Source organism: Pelophylax lessonae (genome assembly GCF_965119305.1).
Source record: "Pelophylax lessonae genome assembly, chromosome: 4".
NCBI lineage: Eukaryota > Metazoa > Chordata > Amphibia > Anura > Ranidae > Pelophylax > Pelophylax lessonae.
Genome location: NC_138771.1, coordinates 419413653 through 419432748, shown reverse-complemented (window position 1 = coordinate 419432748; position 19096 = coordinate 419413653). Strand labels below are relative to the sequence as shown.

The window sequence follows — 19096 nt, the reverse complement described above, 5'->3', positions numbered from 1 at the left end:
CAATGAAAACTGCACATTATGAAAAAGCAAAGTTACCCTCAAGGCACATTGCATGTTAACCACTTCTGGACCGGAAGATTTTCCCTTTATAACCAGGCCATTTTTTGCAATTCGGCACTGCGTCACTTTAACGAACAATTGCGTGGTTGTGCGACGCTGTACCCACATAAAATCGATTTCCTTTTTGCCCAACAAATAGAGATTTTTGGTGGTATCTGATCACCTCTGTGCTTTTAATTTTTTGCGCTATCAACAAAAATAGAGCGACAATTCTGGGGAAAAAAACAATATGTTTCACTTTCTACTATATAACATTCCCAAAAAAAATGAAATATTTTTTTTTTAACATTTTAGGCCAATTTGTTTTCTGCTACATATTTTTGGTAAAAACAAAAATCGCAATAAGCTTATTTTGATTGGTTTGCGCAAAAGTTATCACGTCTACTAACTACGGGAAAGATTTATGTCATTTTTATTTATTCATTTTTTTACTAGTAATGGCGGCGGTCTGCGATTTTTAGCGGGACTGCGACATTGCAGCGGACAGATTGGACCCCTAACTGCCATTTTGACACTTTTGGGGGGACCAGTGACAATACTACAGTAATCAGTGCTAAAAATATGAACTGTTACTGTAATTACACTGGCAGGGAAGGGGTTAATACTGTGGGTGATCAAGGGGTTAAATGTGAGCCTAGAGGAGTGATTCTAACTGTGGGGGGGGGGCTTGTGAAATGATCACAGAGACCTGTAATCCTACATAGAAGGATCACAGGCACTCTGATCATTCCAGAGAAAAGAATGGTCAGCTGTGTTTACAATAGCTGACCGTTCTCTCTCAGCGGGGAACGATGGCAGCAATCGGAGCCCCTGACCCGTGCATCAGAGTCCCCGCTGCTGAGTGGGGGTGGGAGCTCACCTCCGAGCTGCAGGTGCGCAACCGACTTATACCGGCATCGGTTTGCGCAGGAGGGGCTGCCTACTGCAGTATAACTGCGGCTGGCGGTCCTTAAGTGGTTAAAGTAATCAGTAGATGTAAAGGGGAGCTGACATTATACAGTCAGGTCCATAAATATTGGGACATTGACACAATTCTACAAAAAAATCTTTTTTGCACTATACACGACCACAATGGATTTGAAATGAAACAAACAAGATGTGCTTTAACTGCAGATATTCAGCTTTAATTTGTGGGTATTTACATCCAAATCAGGTGAAAGTGTAGGAATTACAACAGTTTGTATATGTGCCTCCCACTTTTTAAGGGACCAAAAGTAATGGGACAATTGGCTGCTCAGCTGCCAATGGAACTGGTTCTCTTGTATTTATTGATGATGTGACTGCTGATAAAAGCAGCAGGATGAATTATGAAGTGTTTCGGGCAATATTATTTGCTCATATTCAGCCAAATGCTTCAGAACTCATTGGACGGCGCTTCACAGTGCAGATGGACAATGACCCGAAGCATACTGCGAAAGCAACCAAAGAGTTTAAGGGAAAGAAGTGGAATGTTATGCAATGGCCAAGTCAATCACCTGACCTGAGTCCGATTGAGCATGCATTTCACTTGCTGTAGACAAAACTGAAGGGAAATGCCCCAAGAACAAGCAGGAACTGAAGACAGTTGCAGTAGAGGCCTGGCAGAGCATCACCAGGGATGAAACCCAGCGTCTGGTGATGTCTATGCGTTCCAGACTTCAGGCTGTAATTGACTGCAAAGGATTTGCAACCAAGTATTAAAAAGTGAAAGTTTGATTTTTGGTTGTTAATCTGTCCCATTACTTTTGGTCCCTTAAAAAGTGGGAGGCACATATACAAACTGTTGTAATTCCTACACCGTTCACCTGATTTGGATATAAATACCCTCAAATTAAAGCTGAAAGTCTGCAGTTAAAGCACATCTTGTTTGTTTCATTTCAAATCCATTGTGGTGGTGTATAGAGCCAAAAAGATTAGAATTGTGTCGATGTCCCAATATTTATGGACCTGACTGTATGCAGATGTCAACTTTTCATATGAAAAATTGAGCTTGGCCTTGTTCCTCCTGCTTCACTCACGGTCCCTTTTTTCTTTTTTTTTTGTGACGGATGGTGAGAAGAGGTAGGGCCAGACTCCACTTTTACGGGAGATTTAGGAAACCTAAAACTGAGGAAGAGTGTTGTATGTTGGTTAGATCAGTCCAAAAAAAAAAGAGAACTTGCTTAAAAAATTTATGGATGCAGGCAGGTGTTAGCTGTGACCCTAACCACTGTAATAGTGAGTGTGACAGCATATTTTTCTTATATGTATATGTAATTCTATATTAAAAGAAAGACATCTCACTAAATTACATTCAGAGAAAAAAAAATCTGCTTTGTATAAGAATCCCACTCAATTCAAAAGCTGCACACATCATGTGAGATACCATTCTGCTATATTGCCATTTAGAACCAAACCTCCCGTGACACAAATCAATATGTTATTATAGTGAATAAACATCCAAATGAACTTTAAAACCGACAATTACACCTTTAGCCACAATTCTCTTTGTACCAAAGAGTCTGAAGGTTGAGGTCTAAATCATTTCAGGTTATTAAAGTTATTTACAAAACCTAACAGCACTTTCCTATCTATCTTTGGCACATCTACTGCAACATTATTATAGACATTATGTAATTATGGACATTATTTTATGACTCATAAGTTTTGTGTGTGCTTCTATTACCATTCGTAAAATGTAAAAATCTTCTTAAAAAGAAAAATATAAACAACAGGTATAACATTGTAGATTCAGAGGCAGACTTCATTATGGGTTTTCAAGAACTTTCATAGACAAAAAAAGTGGTCCAAATATCACCGCAGTATAGCAGAGATTCCGTTTTAGTGACCAGTAAAGAAATGCTCTGGGGCATACTGATGGCAAACCATAGCTTTGGTTTGGAGTTCAATTTGAGAAACGTACAAAAAAAAAAAAGTTGTTAAAGCGGAGTTCCGGCCACAAAATCAACATAATCGATTTTGTGGCCATCCGCTTGCTTTTCTTCACCTGAAAAGGAATTGGATAGTTAGGATATTTTTTTTTTTTTTTTTTTTACTTACCTTGTTATTGTAGAAAGAAATACTCACCTTTCTTCCACTTCCTCCCTCGGCGGCCGCGGCCCGCGACGTCACCTCCAGTTTGCAATGATTCCTGGGAGCTGAACGTCATCGCTCCCAGGAATCAGTGCGACGGCACCGGCCCCGCTCGTCACTTCCGGTGCAATGCCGCATTCCCTGCTAAACAGCTTCTGGGCATGCCCAGAAGCTGTGTAGGAATGCAGGGCCGCACCGGAAGTGATGAGAGGGGCCGGTGCAGGCGCATTCTGGGAGAAGAAGACACGGAAGAGGGCGCAGAAGAGGATTGCGCTGGCTTCAGCTGCCCACAACAGAGATGGCAACGCTGGAGAAGAAATTTTAAAAGTGAGTATTTCTTCTTGCAGGTAAGTGCGAACCGGGACAGATCAGAGGCTAGCCATTGTGGAATGTGCTAGCCCTGACTGTCCCGGGGGTATGTTCATTGAAATTTTTTTTTTGTGGCCGGAAATCCGCTTTAATTACCACAGAGTTAGTTGATTATAGACAGGTGCTTCCTGTCCCTGCTTGCTGGGTCAGAAATGCCAAATGGAGGACTTTCCAGGAAATAGACAGAGATGGACACATGACAGTAGCTGCTGCTCTATTTTATCCAGGCCAGAAGCGAGAATTATTAAGCAAATATTCCTATATTTAATAGTTTACTATTGTTGCCCATAATATATATTTAACCACTTGACCCCCCCCCCCCCTTATGACCAGGGCATTTTTTGCAATACAGCACTGCGTTAGTTTAACTGACAAATGCATGGTTGTGCGACACTGTACCCAGATAAAATTTAGGTCCCCCCCCCCCACAAATAAAGCTTTTTTTGTGGTGGTGTTTTATTACCTCTGCGGTTTTTATTGTTTGCGCTATAAACAAAAAAGGCCAACAATTTTGAAAAAACAATATTTCTTACTTTCTGCTGTAAAACAAATCCAATAAAGAAATGGAAAAAAAATCTAATGTCTTTATCAGTATCAATATGTATTCTGCTACATGATTATGGTAAAAAAAAATCCCAATAAGCGTATATTGATTGATTTGCGCTAAAAGTGATCGCGTCTAAAAACTATGGGATAGATTTACAGAATTTTTATTTATTTAGCTTTTACTGGTAATAGCGGTGATCAGCAACTAATAGTGGGACTGCGATATTGCAGCAGACAAATCAGACACCTGACACTTTTTTTTGGGACCAGTGGCATTATTACAGTGATCAGTGCTATAAATATGCACTGTCACTGTACTGACACTGGCAGGGAAGGGGTTAACATCAGGGGTGATCAAAGGGTTAAATATGTGCCTAGGGAGTGCTTGCTGTGAGGGGGTGCTTGTACTACAGGAGGGAAGAGATCAGTGTTCCTGCTTAGCAGAAACACAGGATCACTACCTTCCCTTCTCACAGACTGGCTATCTGCCTTGTTTACATGCTGAACAATTGGCGCGTTACCACAGTGTCTAATCACAACGGGAGCAGGTCACAGGCAGCACACGTGCTCGCCCCAGACCCAGAAGTGCAGAATTACGTACAGGTACGTGATTTTGCACAGGAGAGCCACCTTGCCGCTGCGTATATATATATATATATATACACATATATACATATATATATATATATATATATATATATATATATATATATATATATATATATATATATATATATACATATATATATATACATACACACACACACACACAGTGCCTTGCGAAAGTATTCGGCCACCTTGAACTTTGCGACCTTTTGACACATTTCAGGCTTCCAACATAAAGATATAAAACCGTAATTTTTTGTGAAGAATCAACAACAAGTGGGACACAATCATGAAGTGGAACAAAATTAATTGGATATTTCAAACTTTGTTAAATACAAAACTGAAAAATTGGGCGTGCAAAATTATTCAGTCCCTTTACTTTCAGTGCAGCAAACTCTCTCCAGAAGTTCAGTGAGGATCTCTGAATGATCCAATGTTGACCTAAATGACTAATGATGATAAATAGAATCCACCTGTGTGTAATCAAGTCTCCGTATAAATGCACCTGCACTGTGATAGACCATCATGAAGAACAAGGAACACACCAGGCAGGTCCGAGATACTGTTGTGGAGAAGTTTAAATCCGGATTTGGATACAAAAAGATTTCCCAAGCTTTAAACATCCCAAGGAGCACTGTGCAAGCGATAATATTGAAATGGAAGGAGTATCAGACCACTGCAAATCTACGAAGACCTGGCCGTCCCTCTAAACTTTCAGCTCATACAAGGAGAAGACTGATCAGAGATGCAGCCAAGAGGCCTATGATCACTCTGGATGAACTGCAGAGATCTACAGCTGAGGTGGGAGACTCTGTCCATAGGACAACAATCAGTCATATACTGCACAAATCTGGCCTTTATGGAAGAGTGGCAAGAAGAAAGCCATTTCTTAAAGATATCCATAAAAAGTGTTGTTTAAAGTTTGCCACAAGCCACCTGGGAAACACACCAAACATGTGGAAGAAGGTGCTCTGGTCAGATGAAACCAAAATCAAACTTTTTGGCAACAATGCAAAACGTTATGTTTGGTGTAAAAGAAACACAGCTCATCACCCTGAACACACCATCCCCACTGTCAAACATGGTGGTGGCAGCATCATGGTTTGAGCCTGCTTTTCTTCCGCAGGGACAGGGAAGATGGTTAAAATTGATGGGAAGATGGATGGAGCCAAATACAGGACCATTCTGGAAGAAAACCTGATGGAGTCTGCAAAAGACCTGAGACTGGGATGGAGATTTGTCTTCCAACAAGACAATGATCCAAAACAAAGCAAAATCTACAATGGAATGGTTCACAAATAAACATATCCAGGTGTTAGAATGGCCAAGTCAAAGTCCAGACCTGAATCCAATCGAGAATCTGTGGAAAGAACTGAAAACTGCTGTTCACAAACGCTCTCCATCCAACCTCACTGAGCTCGAGCTGTTTTGCAAGGAGGAATGGGCAAAAATTTCAGTCTCTCAATGTGCAAAACTGATAGAGACATACCCCAAGCGACTTACAGCTGTAATCACAGCAAAAGGTGGCGCTACAAAGTACTGAAAGTAAGGGGGCTGAATAATTTTGCACGCCCAATTTTTCCGTTTTTTATCTGTTAAAAAAGTTTGAAATATCCAATAAATTTCATTCCACTTTATGACTGTGTCCCACTTGTTGAATCTTCACAAAAAATTACAGTTTTAGATCTTTTTGTTTGAAGCCTGAAATGTGGCAAAAGGTTGAAAAGTTCAAGGGGGCCGAATATATACATACACACACACACACACACACACACACACACACACACACACACAGTATATGGTCGGCAAGACTGGTAACAGAGGTGTAGCACTACCCCGTAGAGGTTGCAGATGACAGGGTTCCCCACTGCTGCACAGCCAGGTCACAAGTCACTGCCACACTTTCTCCAGAGTAAAGAAACTGTCTTTGACCTTTATTTTAATGTTTTATTAGGAGGGGTAATAACTTGCATTTGGAATATGAATTATGGGATGCCCAACTTTATAGCGACAAAACCAGGGACAACTTCCACCTTATGTGCAAGTCTAATTGATTCCTCTTCCTTAGTTTGTACAGCTCGGATTGATAGCAGCTAACAATCTCAGTTAGTAAAGCCCCCTTAAGGACTAGGAACTCTCAATCCCTTTAGAAAGTAGCACAATGTGTTGTGAACTTCATACAATAGCACCTCTAACTCCCTTGTAGACACTGATCCCAGCGCTACCAACTGCAGGAAAATGCTAGTCCACCTGGCTACGTCACCAGCGCATCTGGCTGCTTCTACACCAGCCTACCCGACTGACTTCTCCAGAGATCTCCCAGAGCAAGGTTAGAGAATATTTAAACACACTGCTATCTTCTAGAGAGACCTGCTACATGTGGCAGTCTCTCCCCTTGTAAGTCCCTGCACTGTGCTGTAGTATTCACTCTGTCCTCTTTGCTCCTGCTGCCTCTCACGGAAGACCCTGACCTCTAGTAAACCCTGACCCAGATTAAGACTCACAGGTTTTAAACAGGAGTCAGAATATATTTTGCCTGCTCTGACACTAGTAGCATACTAGAGGGTGCTAGACTCCCCTCCCCCTACAAATTAGCCATATACCTACTGGCTGGAAAAAAAAATCTAAAAAAAATGGCTCCTGCGCCCAAGAGCAAGGGCATGCCATAAGAAAACCAGTGGAAGGGAAAAAGGGGAACAACTTGGACATGGGCTTTGTACAAAAAGGATGCGTGTCAAAAATAGATATATCCACTTTTCAAAAGCATACACATAACATATGTACATCCTGACTACAGGTCTCTGTAGTGTAAAGTTGTCAAAGTATAAACATGTTTACCAGAGCACCTCCCCTTAAAAAAGGGAAGCCCTCCCCTCTCATGGATCTACGCAGTCCATGACACAGGGGCAACCCTTCTTTTCCTTGGATCAAGGACTTTAATATTCCTAATCTCGGGATCTCTATCTTACAAGGATACAATACGACCTGCAAGTTCATTGTGAATGAATTTTGGAAAGAGCAGCAGCTGCAGATCATGCACAGGGCCTACTCCCCGTTTTCTTTCTCTGCTGATGTGCCCAATGCGCATTCCTGTTCCTGGTGTGGATTACATAGACCTACGTTAGCCCACAGGCTCTGGTCTTGCCCAGCTATCAAAAAATTCTGGTCCGAGATCCAATCTCTTCTATTTGACACTACAGGCTTGCCCCCAACGAACAACCCGCTTCTTCTACGCTTTGGCAATTTACGTGGCCCCTCCTTGGCTTTGAATCACCTACAGTTGGTAACTCTGCACCACCATAAGGCCTGGATTGCAACTAGCCTCATGATAGCCAGGAGGGCAATACTCAGAAAATGGACAGTCTCTCACCCCCCAAACTTACAGGACGTTATGGAAGAACTTACCAAGCTATATAAAAAGAACTCCTGGATTCAAACCTCTGTTCCAGTCCCCCCCAGCATTTCCTGGCTAAAAATGGAACTCATTCTTGAAAGCAGTCCCCCAGGCCATCCCCAACCCTACCTGAGATTATACCTAATCTCCCGATACCTGTGTCACTCATTGAATGTATCATTGAATTTAGCCGACTTTTATGGTTTGCCTCTGCTCCTAACCACCAAGGTATACCCCCTCTCCCCCACCCCTCCCGTCCCCTTCACCTCCTTAACACCCGTTGAACTTTGTTTCTTGTTACGGTGATCTCAATACGGATCCCCTGTTTGAAAGTTTATATTTCTTTCTTCTTGTATTGTGGATTTTCGTTTCACATGCAATACATATCTGTTGTTTTTGTATGCAAAACTCAAATAAAATAGGTTTTAAAAAAAAAAAAAGAGAAGCCCTCCAAGTAAAACTAAGGATTGCAGGATACTGTCCCAAAAAGTCCAAAACTGAGGCCTGAGAACAGCTGTCCATGATAAACTTACAGGAAGACAAAGATAAAAAATACAATCCTCACACTAACTAAACTAACTGTACATTCTGCTAGCAAGGTGTTATGATTCTGCTGGGGGAAAACTTCCTATGCAGGAGTCTCTGAAGGCTCAGTTGTAGCACAGTTCTAGGCTTCACCCAAGGATCTTCACCAGGAACAATTCTTTCAAAAATAAAATTGTGGTATGGAGCCGGCCTAGTCCGTGGTAAAGGAGAACAAAAAAAGTAGCATGTTTACCTCTGCAGTGCAATTGCTGTCCATCCCTGCCATATTCAGGTACTTGTTTGGGTTTGGTAGTTTGGTGACACTACTGTAAGCTCCTCTGACAGCACCAGAATACCTTCTTGTAGGCCTTCTTTTCTTAACAACTATCCCCCAGTTCTTGTGGATGGCCTGTCCTAGGCATCATTCCTGCCAAATGTCCTGAAACCTGGCTGAGGCCTCTTCATTGTGGGACCTTTGTAGTGGCCTCATTGGAACATGCAGTAAATCCCACAACAGGTCATTCTCCAACTGTGTGTGAGAGTCCTCAATAATGTCAATGATGTCTTGTGGAAGATCAGGATAATCCAGGCCCTATTCTAGTGCTGCTCTTTGCTGGAATTCCCTCTGGAACCGAGAGAACCTTGGGAGATCCCATGGCTCGCCTTTCCAAGGAAGGACACAGGCATGGGTAGACCGCACTACCCACTGCCTGTATTCAGCACTTCTGGCCTATGCGCTGGACAGCTTTGCCTGGAACCATTGCCGGGCACAAAATGGGGTCTGCTCGGATCCTTAGGCTCCATCAGCTGACTCTGGTACCTTTTACAGTTCTGACAGCGCCTCAACCTCTTCTTTAGTGTCTCCCCACTACCATTCTCCCCCTGAGCTGTGTGAGGACCACTCTTCCCAGTCAGCATCTATGGGCCTGAACTCTGTCTGTATTCTGGGTGACCCCCAGTCTATAGCCACACCACTGCCGCGCCCCTCACCTGAAGATGAGCTGTCTTACACACTGGCTCCTTCCAGATGGGGTTGATGGGGACAGCTGGCCTTCTGGAGACATCTGCTGTTTCCTGCTCGTTAGCATTGTCAGGCACCATATCACCCACCAAACTGTAAGCCAAGACAGACTCCCAGCCTCTTCCGTGGGTGTCACTTTTCTTTGTGGGGGAATCTCCATCCCAGGACTCGACCCTGCCTTTTTTTAGCTTTCCACCAGCCCGCTCTGGAATTCAGGGACTTCTCTGGCTACTCTGTACACAGACCTGATTGCAGGTCCACAGTGTAGGTGAGTGGCACCTGCTTGCTCAGTGTTCGCCTTGTCAGGATATCCTTGTAGTGCCCTCACTGGATCCATGCACTGACCACAGCGGTGGGCCTCCTGCAGCCAGGACACATTAGACACAGCCTCTCTGTTACTCGGATCAGTTCAAGGGTGAGCCCCCCTTGATGTACCAGGCGTACCCCGGTATCGACCAGGACCTGCATTTCAGGTAGCAATGTTTGCAGGGGATACAGTCGTGCATCTTCCACCATCTTGCTGATTTTGCTTCATGTGGTGAGTTGCAGGAACCCCCTGACTCACCCCAATTGCCATGGGTGACGGTAGGTAAATACATGCACATTACACGGAGATTAGCAGGACCCTTTAGTATGCAATCCCTTTCTCCAGCCATGATCAGGCAGCTAGACACTTTGAAAAACTCAAGCCATCATAGACCTCTGTGGTTTCCAAGGGCAGTAACACATAACATAGCACAGTTATCACTGAATGCAACAGGTTTCAGAAGTTGCAAGTAAGTAACTGTCCCACCTGTGGTTGGGGTAACTGGGTGCACAGTATAACACTGACTTGCAGCAATCAGCAATAGTTACTTTGAACAACGGTACTTGAAAAAATACAGCAATAGTCACAGTTAAAGCAGTGCACATAATTCTATCTGTTTTACCCCTTGCGAAGTTTCAGCAGCACAGTACTCTGGCTCAATGACCACCAGTTGCTAGGAGCAACAGCCATGTAGGTTACCAAGGAAAATTCAATAAACGAGCCCCTAAATGTAGCACTACCCCAGTATGGATTGCAGATGACAGGGTTCCCCACTGGTGCATAGTCAGGCAACAAGTAGCTTTCACACTTTCTCCAGAGGCAAGAAACAGTCTTTGAGCTTTGATTTGATGTTTTACGTGGGGGGGGGGGGATGTTAACTTGGATGGGGAATAGAAATGATGGGATGTCCACCTTGATAGTGATAAAACCAGAGACAACTTCCTCCCTATGTACAACTCCATAACTGACACTAATAGCACACTAGAGGGTGCAACATAAGTATACAGTATATTTTCCCCTGTTATCTCACATGCACTATTCCAGATCGTTTGGTCTGTGACACAATGTGCGTGTGTAATGGTCACCTTGCCGTATGCAAGTAGGTGAAAATGTTTATTGCAATAAAGTTGCAGCCACTGCTATTCTATTTAACCCTATTTAAGCCCTTCTGGGCTATGATTATAGATAGTTTTAGCTCAGGGCATAATAACCAGCATAGATTAGTGCAAGATCTGATGGCCCATTGGGTATTTAGAGGTCCAGTGGCATTTTAGAAGTTGCTAGGGACTAAGAAGTCATCACTGATCCTACCTTCAGGTTTTTGACAAGACAAACAACATTGTGAATATCCTCAGGGACCCCTGCAACTGGACTTTGCTGTAACATACATCTGGGGGTATCTTTGTTAATAACTATATAGAACCTAATATACTGTATGAGAACAATTCCACCAGAACCCTTTGCAGATAATACCTTGTACATTAAATGTAAGTACCATTATTAATCTTTTGATTATAAAAAGCTCATATTTTCATAAATTCATAGTTAAAGTTATATTCTTGGCTGCAGTAGTTAATTTGCTCCCAACTACTTTGATTAGATTGCTGGTTAATTTCCCTGAAAGAGAATACCCTCTGCTCACAGAGACCTTGTCCTGGGTGGAGGAACTGCCAACTTTATTATCAAACCTACTCTTCCACTTTGCGAAGATTCTCTTATTTACCTACAGGTTTAGCGCAAATATCCTGTTTGGGAGGGGCCATTTCTCAAAAGCCTCCCTCATCTACCCAAAGGAGGTCTACACTTGATGTTTTGGGTTGTTTTGGAGCATTAGACAGCCTATTCAAATGAACAGGCTGACTAATGTAATGCATGTTCCTTGCAACATAGCAAACATTAATACATGTTACACATTACAGCAGACTGGGCTGAATGAGAATGGGCCCTTAGGAATTACATTTTATATTTTTATTTTTAACTTTCACTTCAGAGTGCACATGTGCCCAGACATTAAAACTGGTGCTTAGGTTCAGTTCGGGCCAATGTAAGTATGTATATTGCTGCGAAAGCTGCAAATCACTGTAGTAGACATAGTTATATAGTTAGTGAGGTTGAAAAAAGACATAAGTCCATCCAGTTCAACCTATGATGTGTGTGTGTGTTTGCTTTTAACCGTACATTGTATACCCCTGTATGTTGTGGTCTTTAAGGTGTCCATCCAATAGTTTTTTGAAACTATCAATGCTCCCCGCTGATACGACTGCTTGTGGAAGAGAATTCCACATCCTTACCGCTCTTACAGTGAAGAACCCCTTACGCACTTTAAGGTTAAACCGCCTTTCCTCAAGTTTTAGTGAGTGGCCACGTGTCTTATTGTATCTCCTTTCTCTGAATAGTTTGTTCCTTATGCTAGGGTCGCCAGTACAGTATTTGTACATTGATATCATATCCCCCTCAATCGTCTCTTCTCCAGAGAGAATAGGTTCAGTGCTTGTAGTCTTTCCTCATAGCTGATGTCCTCCATTCCCCTAATTATTTTTGTTGCCCTTCTCTGGACTTTCTCCAGTTCCAGCACATCCTTCCTGAGGACCGGTGCCCAGAACTGGACAGCATACTCCAGATGTGGCCGGACCAGAGTCTTGTAGAGTGGAAGAATAATCTCTTTATTTCTGGAGTGAATCCCCTTTTTTATACAACCCAGTATTCTGTTGGCTTTGCTTGCGGCGGCTTGGCATTGCATGCCACTGCCAAGCCTGTTGTCTACCAGTACCCCCAGGTCCCTTTCCATCCTAGACTCACCCAGAGGTTCCCCCTAGTGAGTAGCTTGCTTTCTGGTTTCTGGCCCCCAAGTGCATTACTTTACATTTTTCTACATTAAATCTCATCTGCCATGTAGTTGCCCACCCCGTTATTTTGTTCAGGTCTGCTTGCAAGATTTCCACATCCTGCATAGAAGATATTGGCATGCCTAATTTAGTATCATCTGCAAATACTGAGATTGTACTCGATATCCCCTCCTCTAGATCATTTATGAATAAATTAAACAGGATTGGTCCCAGGACAGAACCCTGGGGGACCCCACTTTCCACACCCGCCCAATCCGAGTACTCCCCATTAATCACCACCCTCTGTACTCTCCCCTGGAGCCAGTTCTCTATCCAGGTACTCACCTTATGGTCCATACCTACCTTCCTTAGTTTGTACAGTAATCGTTTGTGGGGAACAGTGTCAAAGACCTTTGCAAAGTCCAGATACACCACATCCACAGGCTTACCTTTATCTAAGTGGCAGCTCACTTCATTGTAGAAGGTTAATAGATTGGTTTGGCACGAACGATTTTTCATGAATCCATGCTGATTACTACTTATAATACCGTTTTCATTACTAAAGTCTTGTATGTGGTCCCTTATCATCCCCTCCAAAATTTTGCAGACTACTGATGTTAGGCTGACCGGCCTATAGTTACCCGGGATATATCTCGGCCCCTTTTTAAATATTGGTACCACGTTGGCTTTTTTCCAATCAGCTGGCACCATACCCGTCTGTAAACTATCCTTAAAGATCAAGAATAATGGTCTGGCAATCACCTGGCTGAGCTCATTAAGAACCCTTGGGTGCAAGCCATCCGGTCCCGGGGATTTATTTATGTTAAGTTTCTCTAGTTTAGCTCTAAGTCTATCCTCTGTTAGCCATGGCGGCACTTCCTGAGGTGTATTATTTAGTTCGGCCTTACAAGCGGGGTTCGTGTAGCCCCCCGATTCCTTTGTGAAGACTGAAGAAAAGAAATGATTTAACACTTCCGCCTTTTCTCTGTCCTCTGTGGCCATTTTTCCTTTATCATCTTTTATGGGGCCAATGTGCTCTGGCCTCGCTTTCCTACTGTTTATATACTTAAAGAACTTCTTGGGGTTCTTTTTACTCTCCTCCGCTATATGTCTCTCGTGTTCTATTTTAGCCACCCTGATTTCGTCTTTACATTTCTTATTACACTCTTTGTAGTGCTTAAATGCTGCCAATGACCCCCTCAGTCTTGTATTTTTTGAAGGCCTTTTCTTTAGCTCTAATATACATTTTTATGTTGGAGTTTAGCCACCCAGGGTTTAGTTTTGCTCTTTTAAATTTATTTCCCTGTGGAATGCACTGGCCCACCCCCTTGTTAAGTATGCTCTTGAAGCACTCCCATTTTTCCTCCGTGTTCTTTGTTCCCAGGGTTCTATCCCATTTGATATTTTCTAGCAGCGAGCGCAGTTTAGGGAAATTGGCTCTTTTGAAATTCAGTGTCCTTATATTACCCTTGTGTTTCCTATTACTGTAATTAATACTGAAACCAATTGACCTATGGTCACTGTTCCCTAAGTTGTCCCGTATTTCTATATCCGTGAGCAGGTCTGTATTGTTGGTAATCAGTAGGTCAAGTACCGCATTGTTTCTTGTCGGTGCATTCACCATCTGACCCATGAAATTGTCCTGCAAAACATTTAGGAACTGCCGAGCCTTGGCTGAATGCGTGGTTCCTTCTGCCCAGTCTATATCAGGATAATTAAAGTCCCCCATTATAATGACATTTCCCATCCTTGCTGCCAATCCTATCTGTAACATGAGGTCCGCCTCACCCTCCTCCCTCTGGTTGGGGGGCCTATAGCATACGCCCAATATTACCTTCCCCACCGTGCCTTTCCTTTGAAGCTCTACCCATAGGGATTCTGCCTCGTTCATAGCTCCATTATTAATATCATCCCTCATATTTACCTGTATACTGTTCTTAATATACAAACATACCCCTCCCCCTTTTTTACCCTCTCTATCTCTGCGATAAAGGGAATACCCCTGAATGGTCGCCATCCAGTCATGAGAGCTGTCAAACCAAGTCTCAGTTATCCCCACAAAATCTAAGTCCTCATCAAACATCAGCAGCTCCAGCTCTCCCATCTTGTTGGCCATGCTTCTGGCATTGGTATACAAGCCTCGTAATTTTGATCGGTTACATTTATCCTCATTTGATGTTTTTAGGCTGCTCTCTTGATTTTTCCCCGTACCCACCCTGGGTATAGGAGCTCCGAACACCCTACCGCTAATGCCCCCATTTCTGCCCTCTGAAACTTGCTTTCCACTGGCTAATTCTACATCTGTACCCTCCCCCCCATTCCCTAGTTTAAAAGCCCCTCTAACTTTTTGGCCATCCTCTCACCCAGTACGGCTGCACCCACCCCATTTAGGTGCAATCCGTCCCTACCAAAGAGCCGGTGACCGACTGAGAAGTCGGCCCAGTTCTCCAGGAACCCGAAACCCTCCTTACTACACCAGCTCCTCAGCCACTCGTTAACTTCCCTAATCTCCCGCTGCCTCTCTGGTGTGGCTCGAGGTACAGGTAGTATTTCGGAAAATACTACCTTGGAGGTCCTAGTCCTCAACTTAGCGCCTAAGTCCCTGAAATCGTTTAGGACTCTCCGTCTTCCTCTGCCTATGTCATTGGTACCCACGTGTACCATGACAGCTGGGTCTTCCCCAGCCCCACCCAATAATCTGTTCACCCGATCCGCGATGTGCCGAACCCGAGCGCCGCCGAGACACTGCTACTACAATGATTTCCACTAGCTTCCAGGTGCTGTGACAAGCAACTGCCCTGTTGCAGAGGGAACACAGGAGATCATTCGCTTGGCACTGGTGCTATTTAGATAATATTTAGAATTTTCTCAATAAATGAAAAATGTTTTAGGATTGGATGAGGCAGAGATCATGATATCACTGCCCAGCCTCTCCACCTCATCCAATAAGAGAGACTGGACTCTGAGTCTAGAGAAATCACTGTAGTAACAATGTCTACAACAGTGATTTCCTGCTTCCCCCTGGTTCGCCTAGATATGGCACATGCATACTAACATCTGTCCAAGCTGACTAAGGTTAGGCCCCTTTCACACGGGCAATCCGATCCGATTCGCCTGTCAGTTTTTCAGGCAGGCCTGATCGGATGCTCCATGCATCCCTATGGGGCAGTAGAGACATCTTGCTGCTATCCGATCCAATCCTGTCCATGAAATCCGGACGGACGGAAACCATATTTTCCATCTGTCTGGAGGATCGGATTGGATGGGATCGGATGAGAACGGACAGGCGGTCCGTTCTCATCCGATCTCCACATAGAGGACAGCAGGGATCTGACAGGTCTGCCTCTGCACACAGAACGGAGATGGAGCTGTCATTCCCCTGCTCTGCGTGGTCACGGACCCCCCCGCGCGTGTGACCGGCGGACCCGATGTCCGCCGGTCACTCTGCGATCGCCGCTGAAGAAGGAGAAAGTCAGACGTCTGGTGTAAACAAGCCGTCTGTCATTCTCCCCTGTGTAGAAACAATGATCACACTACTGATCTACTATATAGGACCGTTGATCATTGTTCCTACAGCCCAAGCCACAGCCAATCACAGTTAGAATCACACCCCTAGGGACACACACAGCCCCTCCCTCTCAAAAAAAGTTAACCCCTTCACTGCCAGTGTAATTTTACAGTAACAGTGCATATGTACAGCACTGATTACTGTAGAAATGTCACTGGTAACCCCAAAAGAGTCAAAAATGTCAGTCAAGGGTCCGATCTGTCCGCCCCAATGTCGCAGTCCCGCAAAAAAAAAAAAATCGCAGATGGCCGCCATTACGCGTTAAAAAAAACAACAACAAAAATGACAAAAATCTTTCCCTTTGTTAGTAAATGTGATAACTTTTGCGCAAACCAATCAAAATACACTTTTTGCAATTTTTTTTTTTACCAAAATATGTAGCATAAAACAAATTGGCCGAAAATGTTAAAAAATTTAGATTTTTACATTTTTTGGGGGGGAATTTCATATAAAAAAATGTGAAATATATTGCTATTTTTGCAAAATTGACGCTCTTTTTTTGTTTAAAGCGCATGATCAAAAAAAAAAAAAAAAAAATCGCACAGGTGATCAAATACCACCAAAAGAAAGCTCTGTTTGTGGGAAAAAAAGGACGTCAAATTCGTTTAGGTACAGCGTCGCACGACCGCGCAATTGTCCGTTAAAGTCACGCAGTGCCGAATCGCAAAATACCCCCTGGTCAGGAAGGGGGTAAAATCTTCCGGGGCTTAAGTGGTTAAAGTGTTCACATATTCTTATCAAGCAGTAAAAGTGCTTTTAAAACAAGCCACCCCTGACTTCTCTTATCTGCACGCCCTGAAAAGTGAATAATCGCAACAGAGATTTGTCAAGATTCAATTTCAAGCAGCTGGTAGAAAAATCCTGATTAAAAAAATCAGGGTATTTTCTGTGCACAATGCACTGGGGCATAAATGTACATATGTGTATACATGCATAAAAATTCTTCATCCTCTTCTAGCTGCCAGTGTTTCAATTTAAATGCACGTTCACATTTAATTGAGTATACACATAAGTTACTGCACTAAAATGTAACGTTTTCTATGCAGCACCACATTATAAATCTTTACACACCCATATGCATTGTCCCATAGAAAAAACTGTACCTGTGTTCAGATACATAAAATTAAACAATAAATAAATAAAAACAACGTGGTTACAAATGTAGTGTTTTGCACGTGTGCTTTAACGGTTTGCTCAGAATGTTAATACTTTAACACGCATACTGTAGCCTTGGCACAGATTGACTTTAAGGATCCCTCAGGGATTCTGATATTTTTAATTTGCCAATGGGTGTCATACATGAATCAATAGGACCAAGATGCAGAGGTGACCTTACTGTGGTATTAATAACATAATGTAAGTGAACATCCTTACCTTCCAGTTGCAGTGACCTTGTGCAGAGATGAGTTATTTCCAAAATGGAAAAAAACATGAGGCATCTATATGTATAGTCTATATATACTAGTCTAACTAGATTTCCATTCAGCATGTCATCATACTATTTTAACTAGGATTGTCTGGATTCTTTAATTATCCATACTTTAAATAGTTCTGAATAGCAAAACTAAGGCCCCTTTCAGACGGGCTTTCCGATCAGGGCCACCTGTCAGTTTTTTCAGGCAGACCTGATCAGATGCTCCATGCATCCCTATGGAGCGGCGGATGTCAGCGGTGACATGTCCGCTGACACCTGCTGCTACCGGATTCGATCCTGTCCGTGAAATCTAGATGGATGGAAACCCTTATTTCTATACATCTGGAGGATCGGATAGGATGAAAATGGACAGGCGGTCTGTTATCATCCGATCTCCCCATAGAGGAGAGCAGGGATCTGGCAGGTCTCTGCACACTGAGCGGAGATGGACCTGTCATCTGCCTGCTCAGCGGGGATCGGCAGATCGATCCCCGCTGAGCAAAAAACGTAGTCCGCCGGGCGGAAAGCCCGTGTGAAAGGACCTTTACTTTGCAGTTTTTCCGATTCACCAAATTTGCATTTGAATTTGTTTATCCTTAATCTAACATTTACAGAGATAAACATGTCTTTCCCCAGTATGTGGGAAACCTTCTGATGAGCTTTATCCCTCAGATAGGTCTTACAGACCATGTGGACTGGTTTCTGGAATCCCAGTACAGTATAGTGGAAGCTCACATACATCCAGCCTTGCTGACCCAAAAGCTGTTGCATCTCCTGCACCTGTATTTATTACACAACACCTTTTTGGTGTGCTGAGATGCATTTAAAGTACACACTTTACCATTAGTTATGCTGTGCATTGTGCCAAGAGTAATGGGTAAAGGAACTTGACTGGCCTTCACAGAGTCTTGACCTCAACCCGACAGAACACCTTTGGGATGAATTAGAGCAAAGACTGTGAGCCAGGCCTTCTTGTCCAACATCAGTGCCTGACCTTACAAATGTGCTTCTGAAAGAATGGTCAAACATTTCCATAGACACACTCCTAAATCTTGTGGACAGCCTTCCCAGAAGAGTTGAAGCGGTTATAGCTGCAAAGGGTGATTCTACTCAAAATTGAACCCTACGGACTAAAACTGGGAGGCTATTAAAGTTAATATGCGCGTACAGGCAGCCCCAATACTTTAACAATATAATGTATATTATCCCCCAAAAAATATAACATATTTCAGCTCATCAATCTGTAGATGTGTTGGCTGCATTCATTTTCGTTTAGCATTGGTGGTCAGCGGTGTGGTGCGGGCTGCACGTCCTCTCGGAACTAGCTTCTGACTCTGAAGACATCACCGGAAGTGACGAAACATGTTAGCTTGGAACGCATAGTGTGGGTACGTTACGTTGGTTGGAGCG

General features: G+C 43.3%; 1 long non-coding RNA gene across 1 annotated transcript in view; it reads left to right on the top strand.

Annotated features, from left to right (window-relative positions):
- Window positions 1–19096, top strand: part of LOC309555271 — a 610536-nt gene that overhangs the window by 184855 nt on the left and 406585 nt on the right. The gene's annotated exons all lie outside the window — the stretch shown is intronic.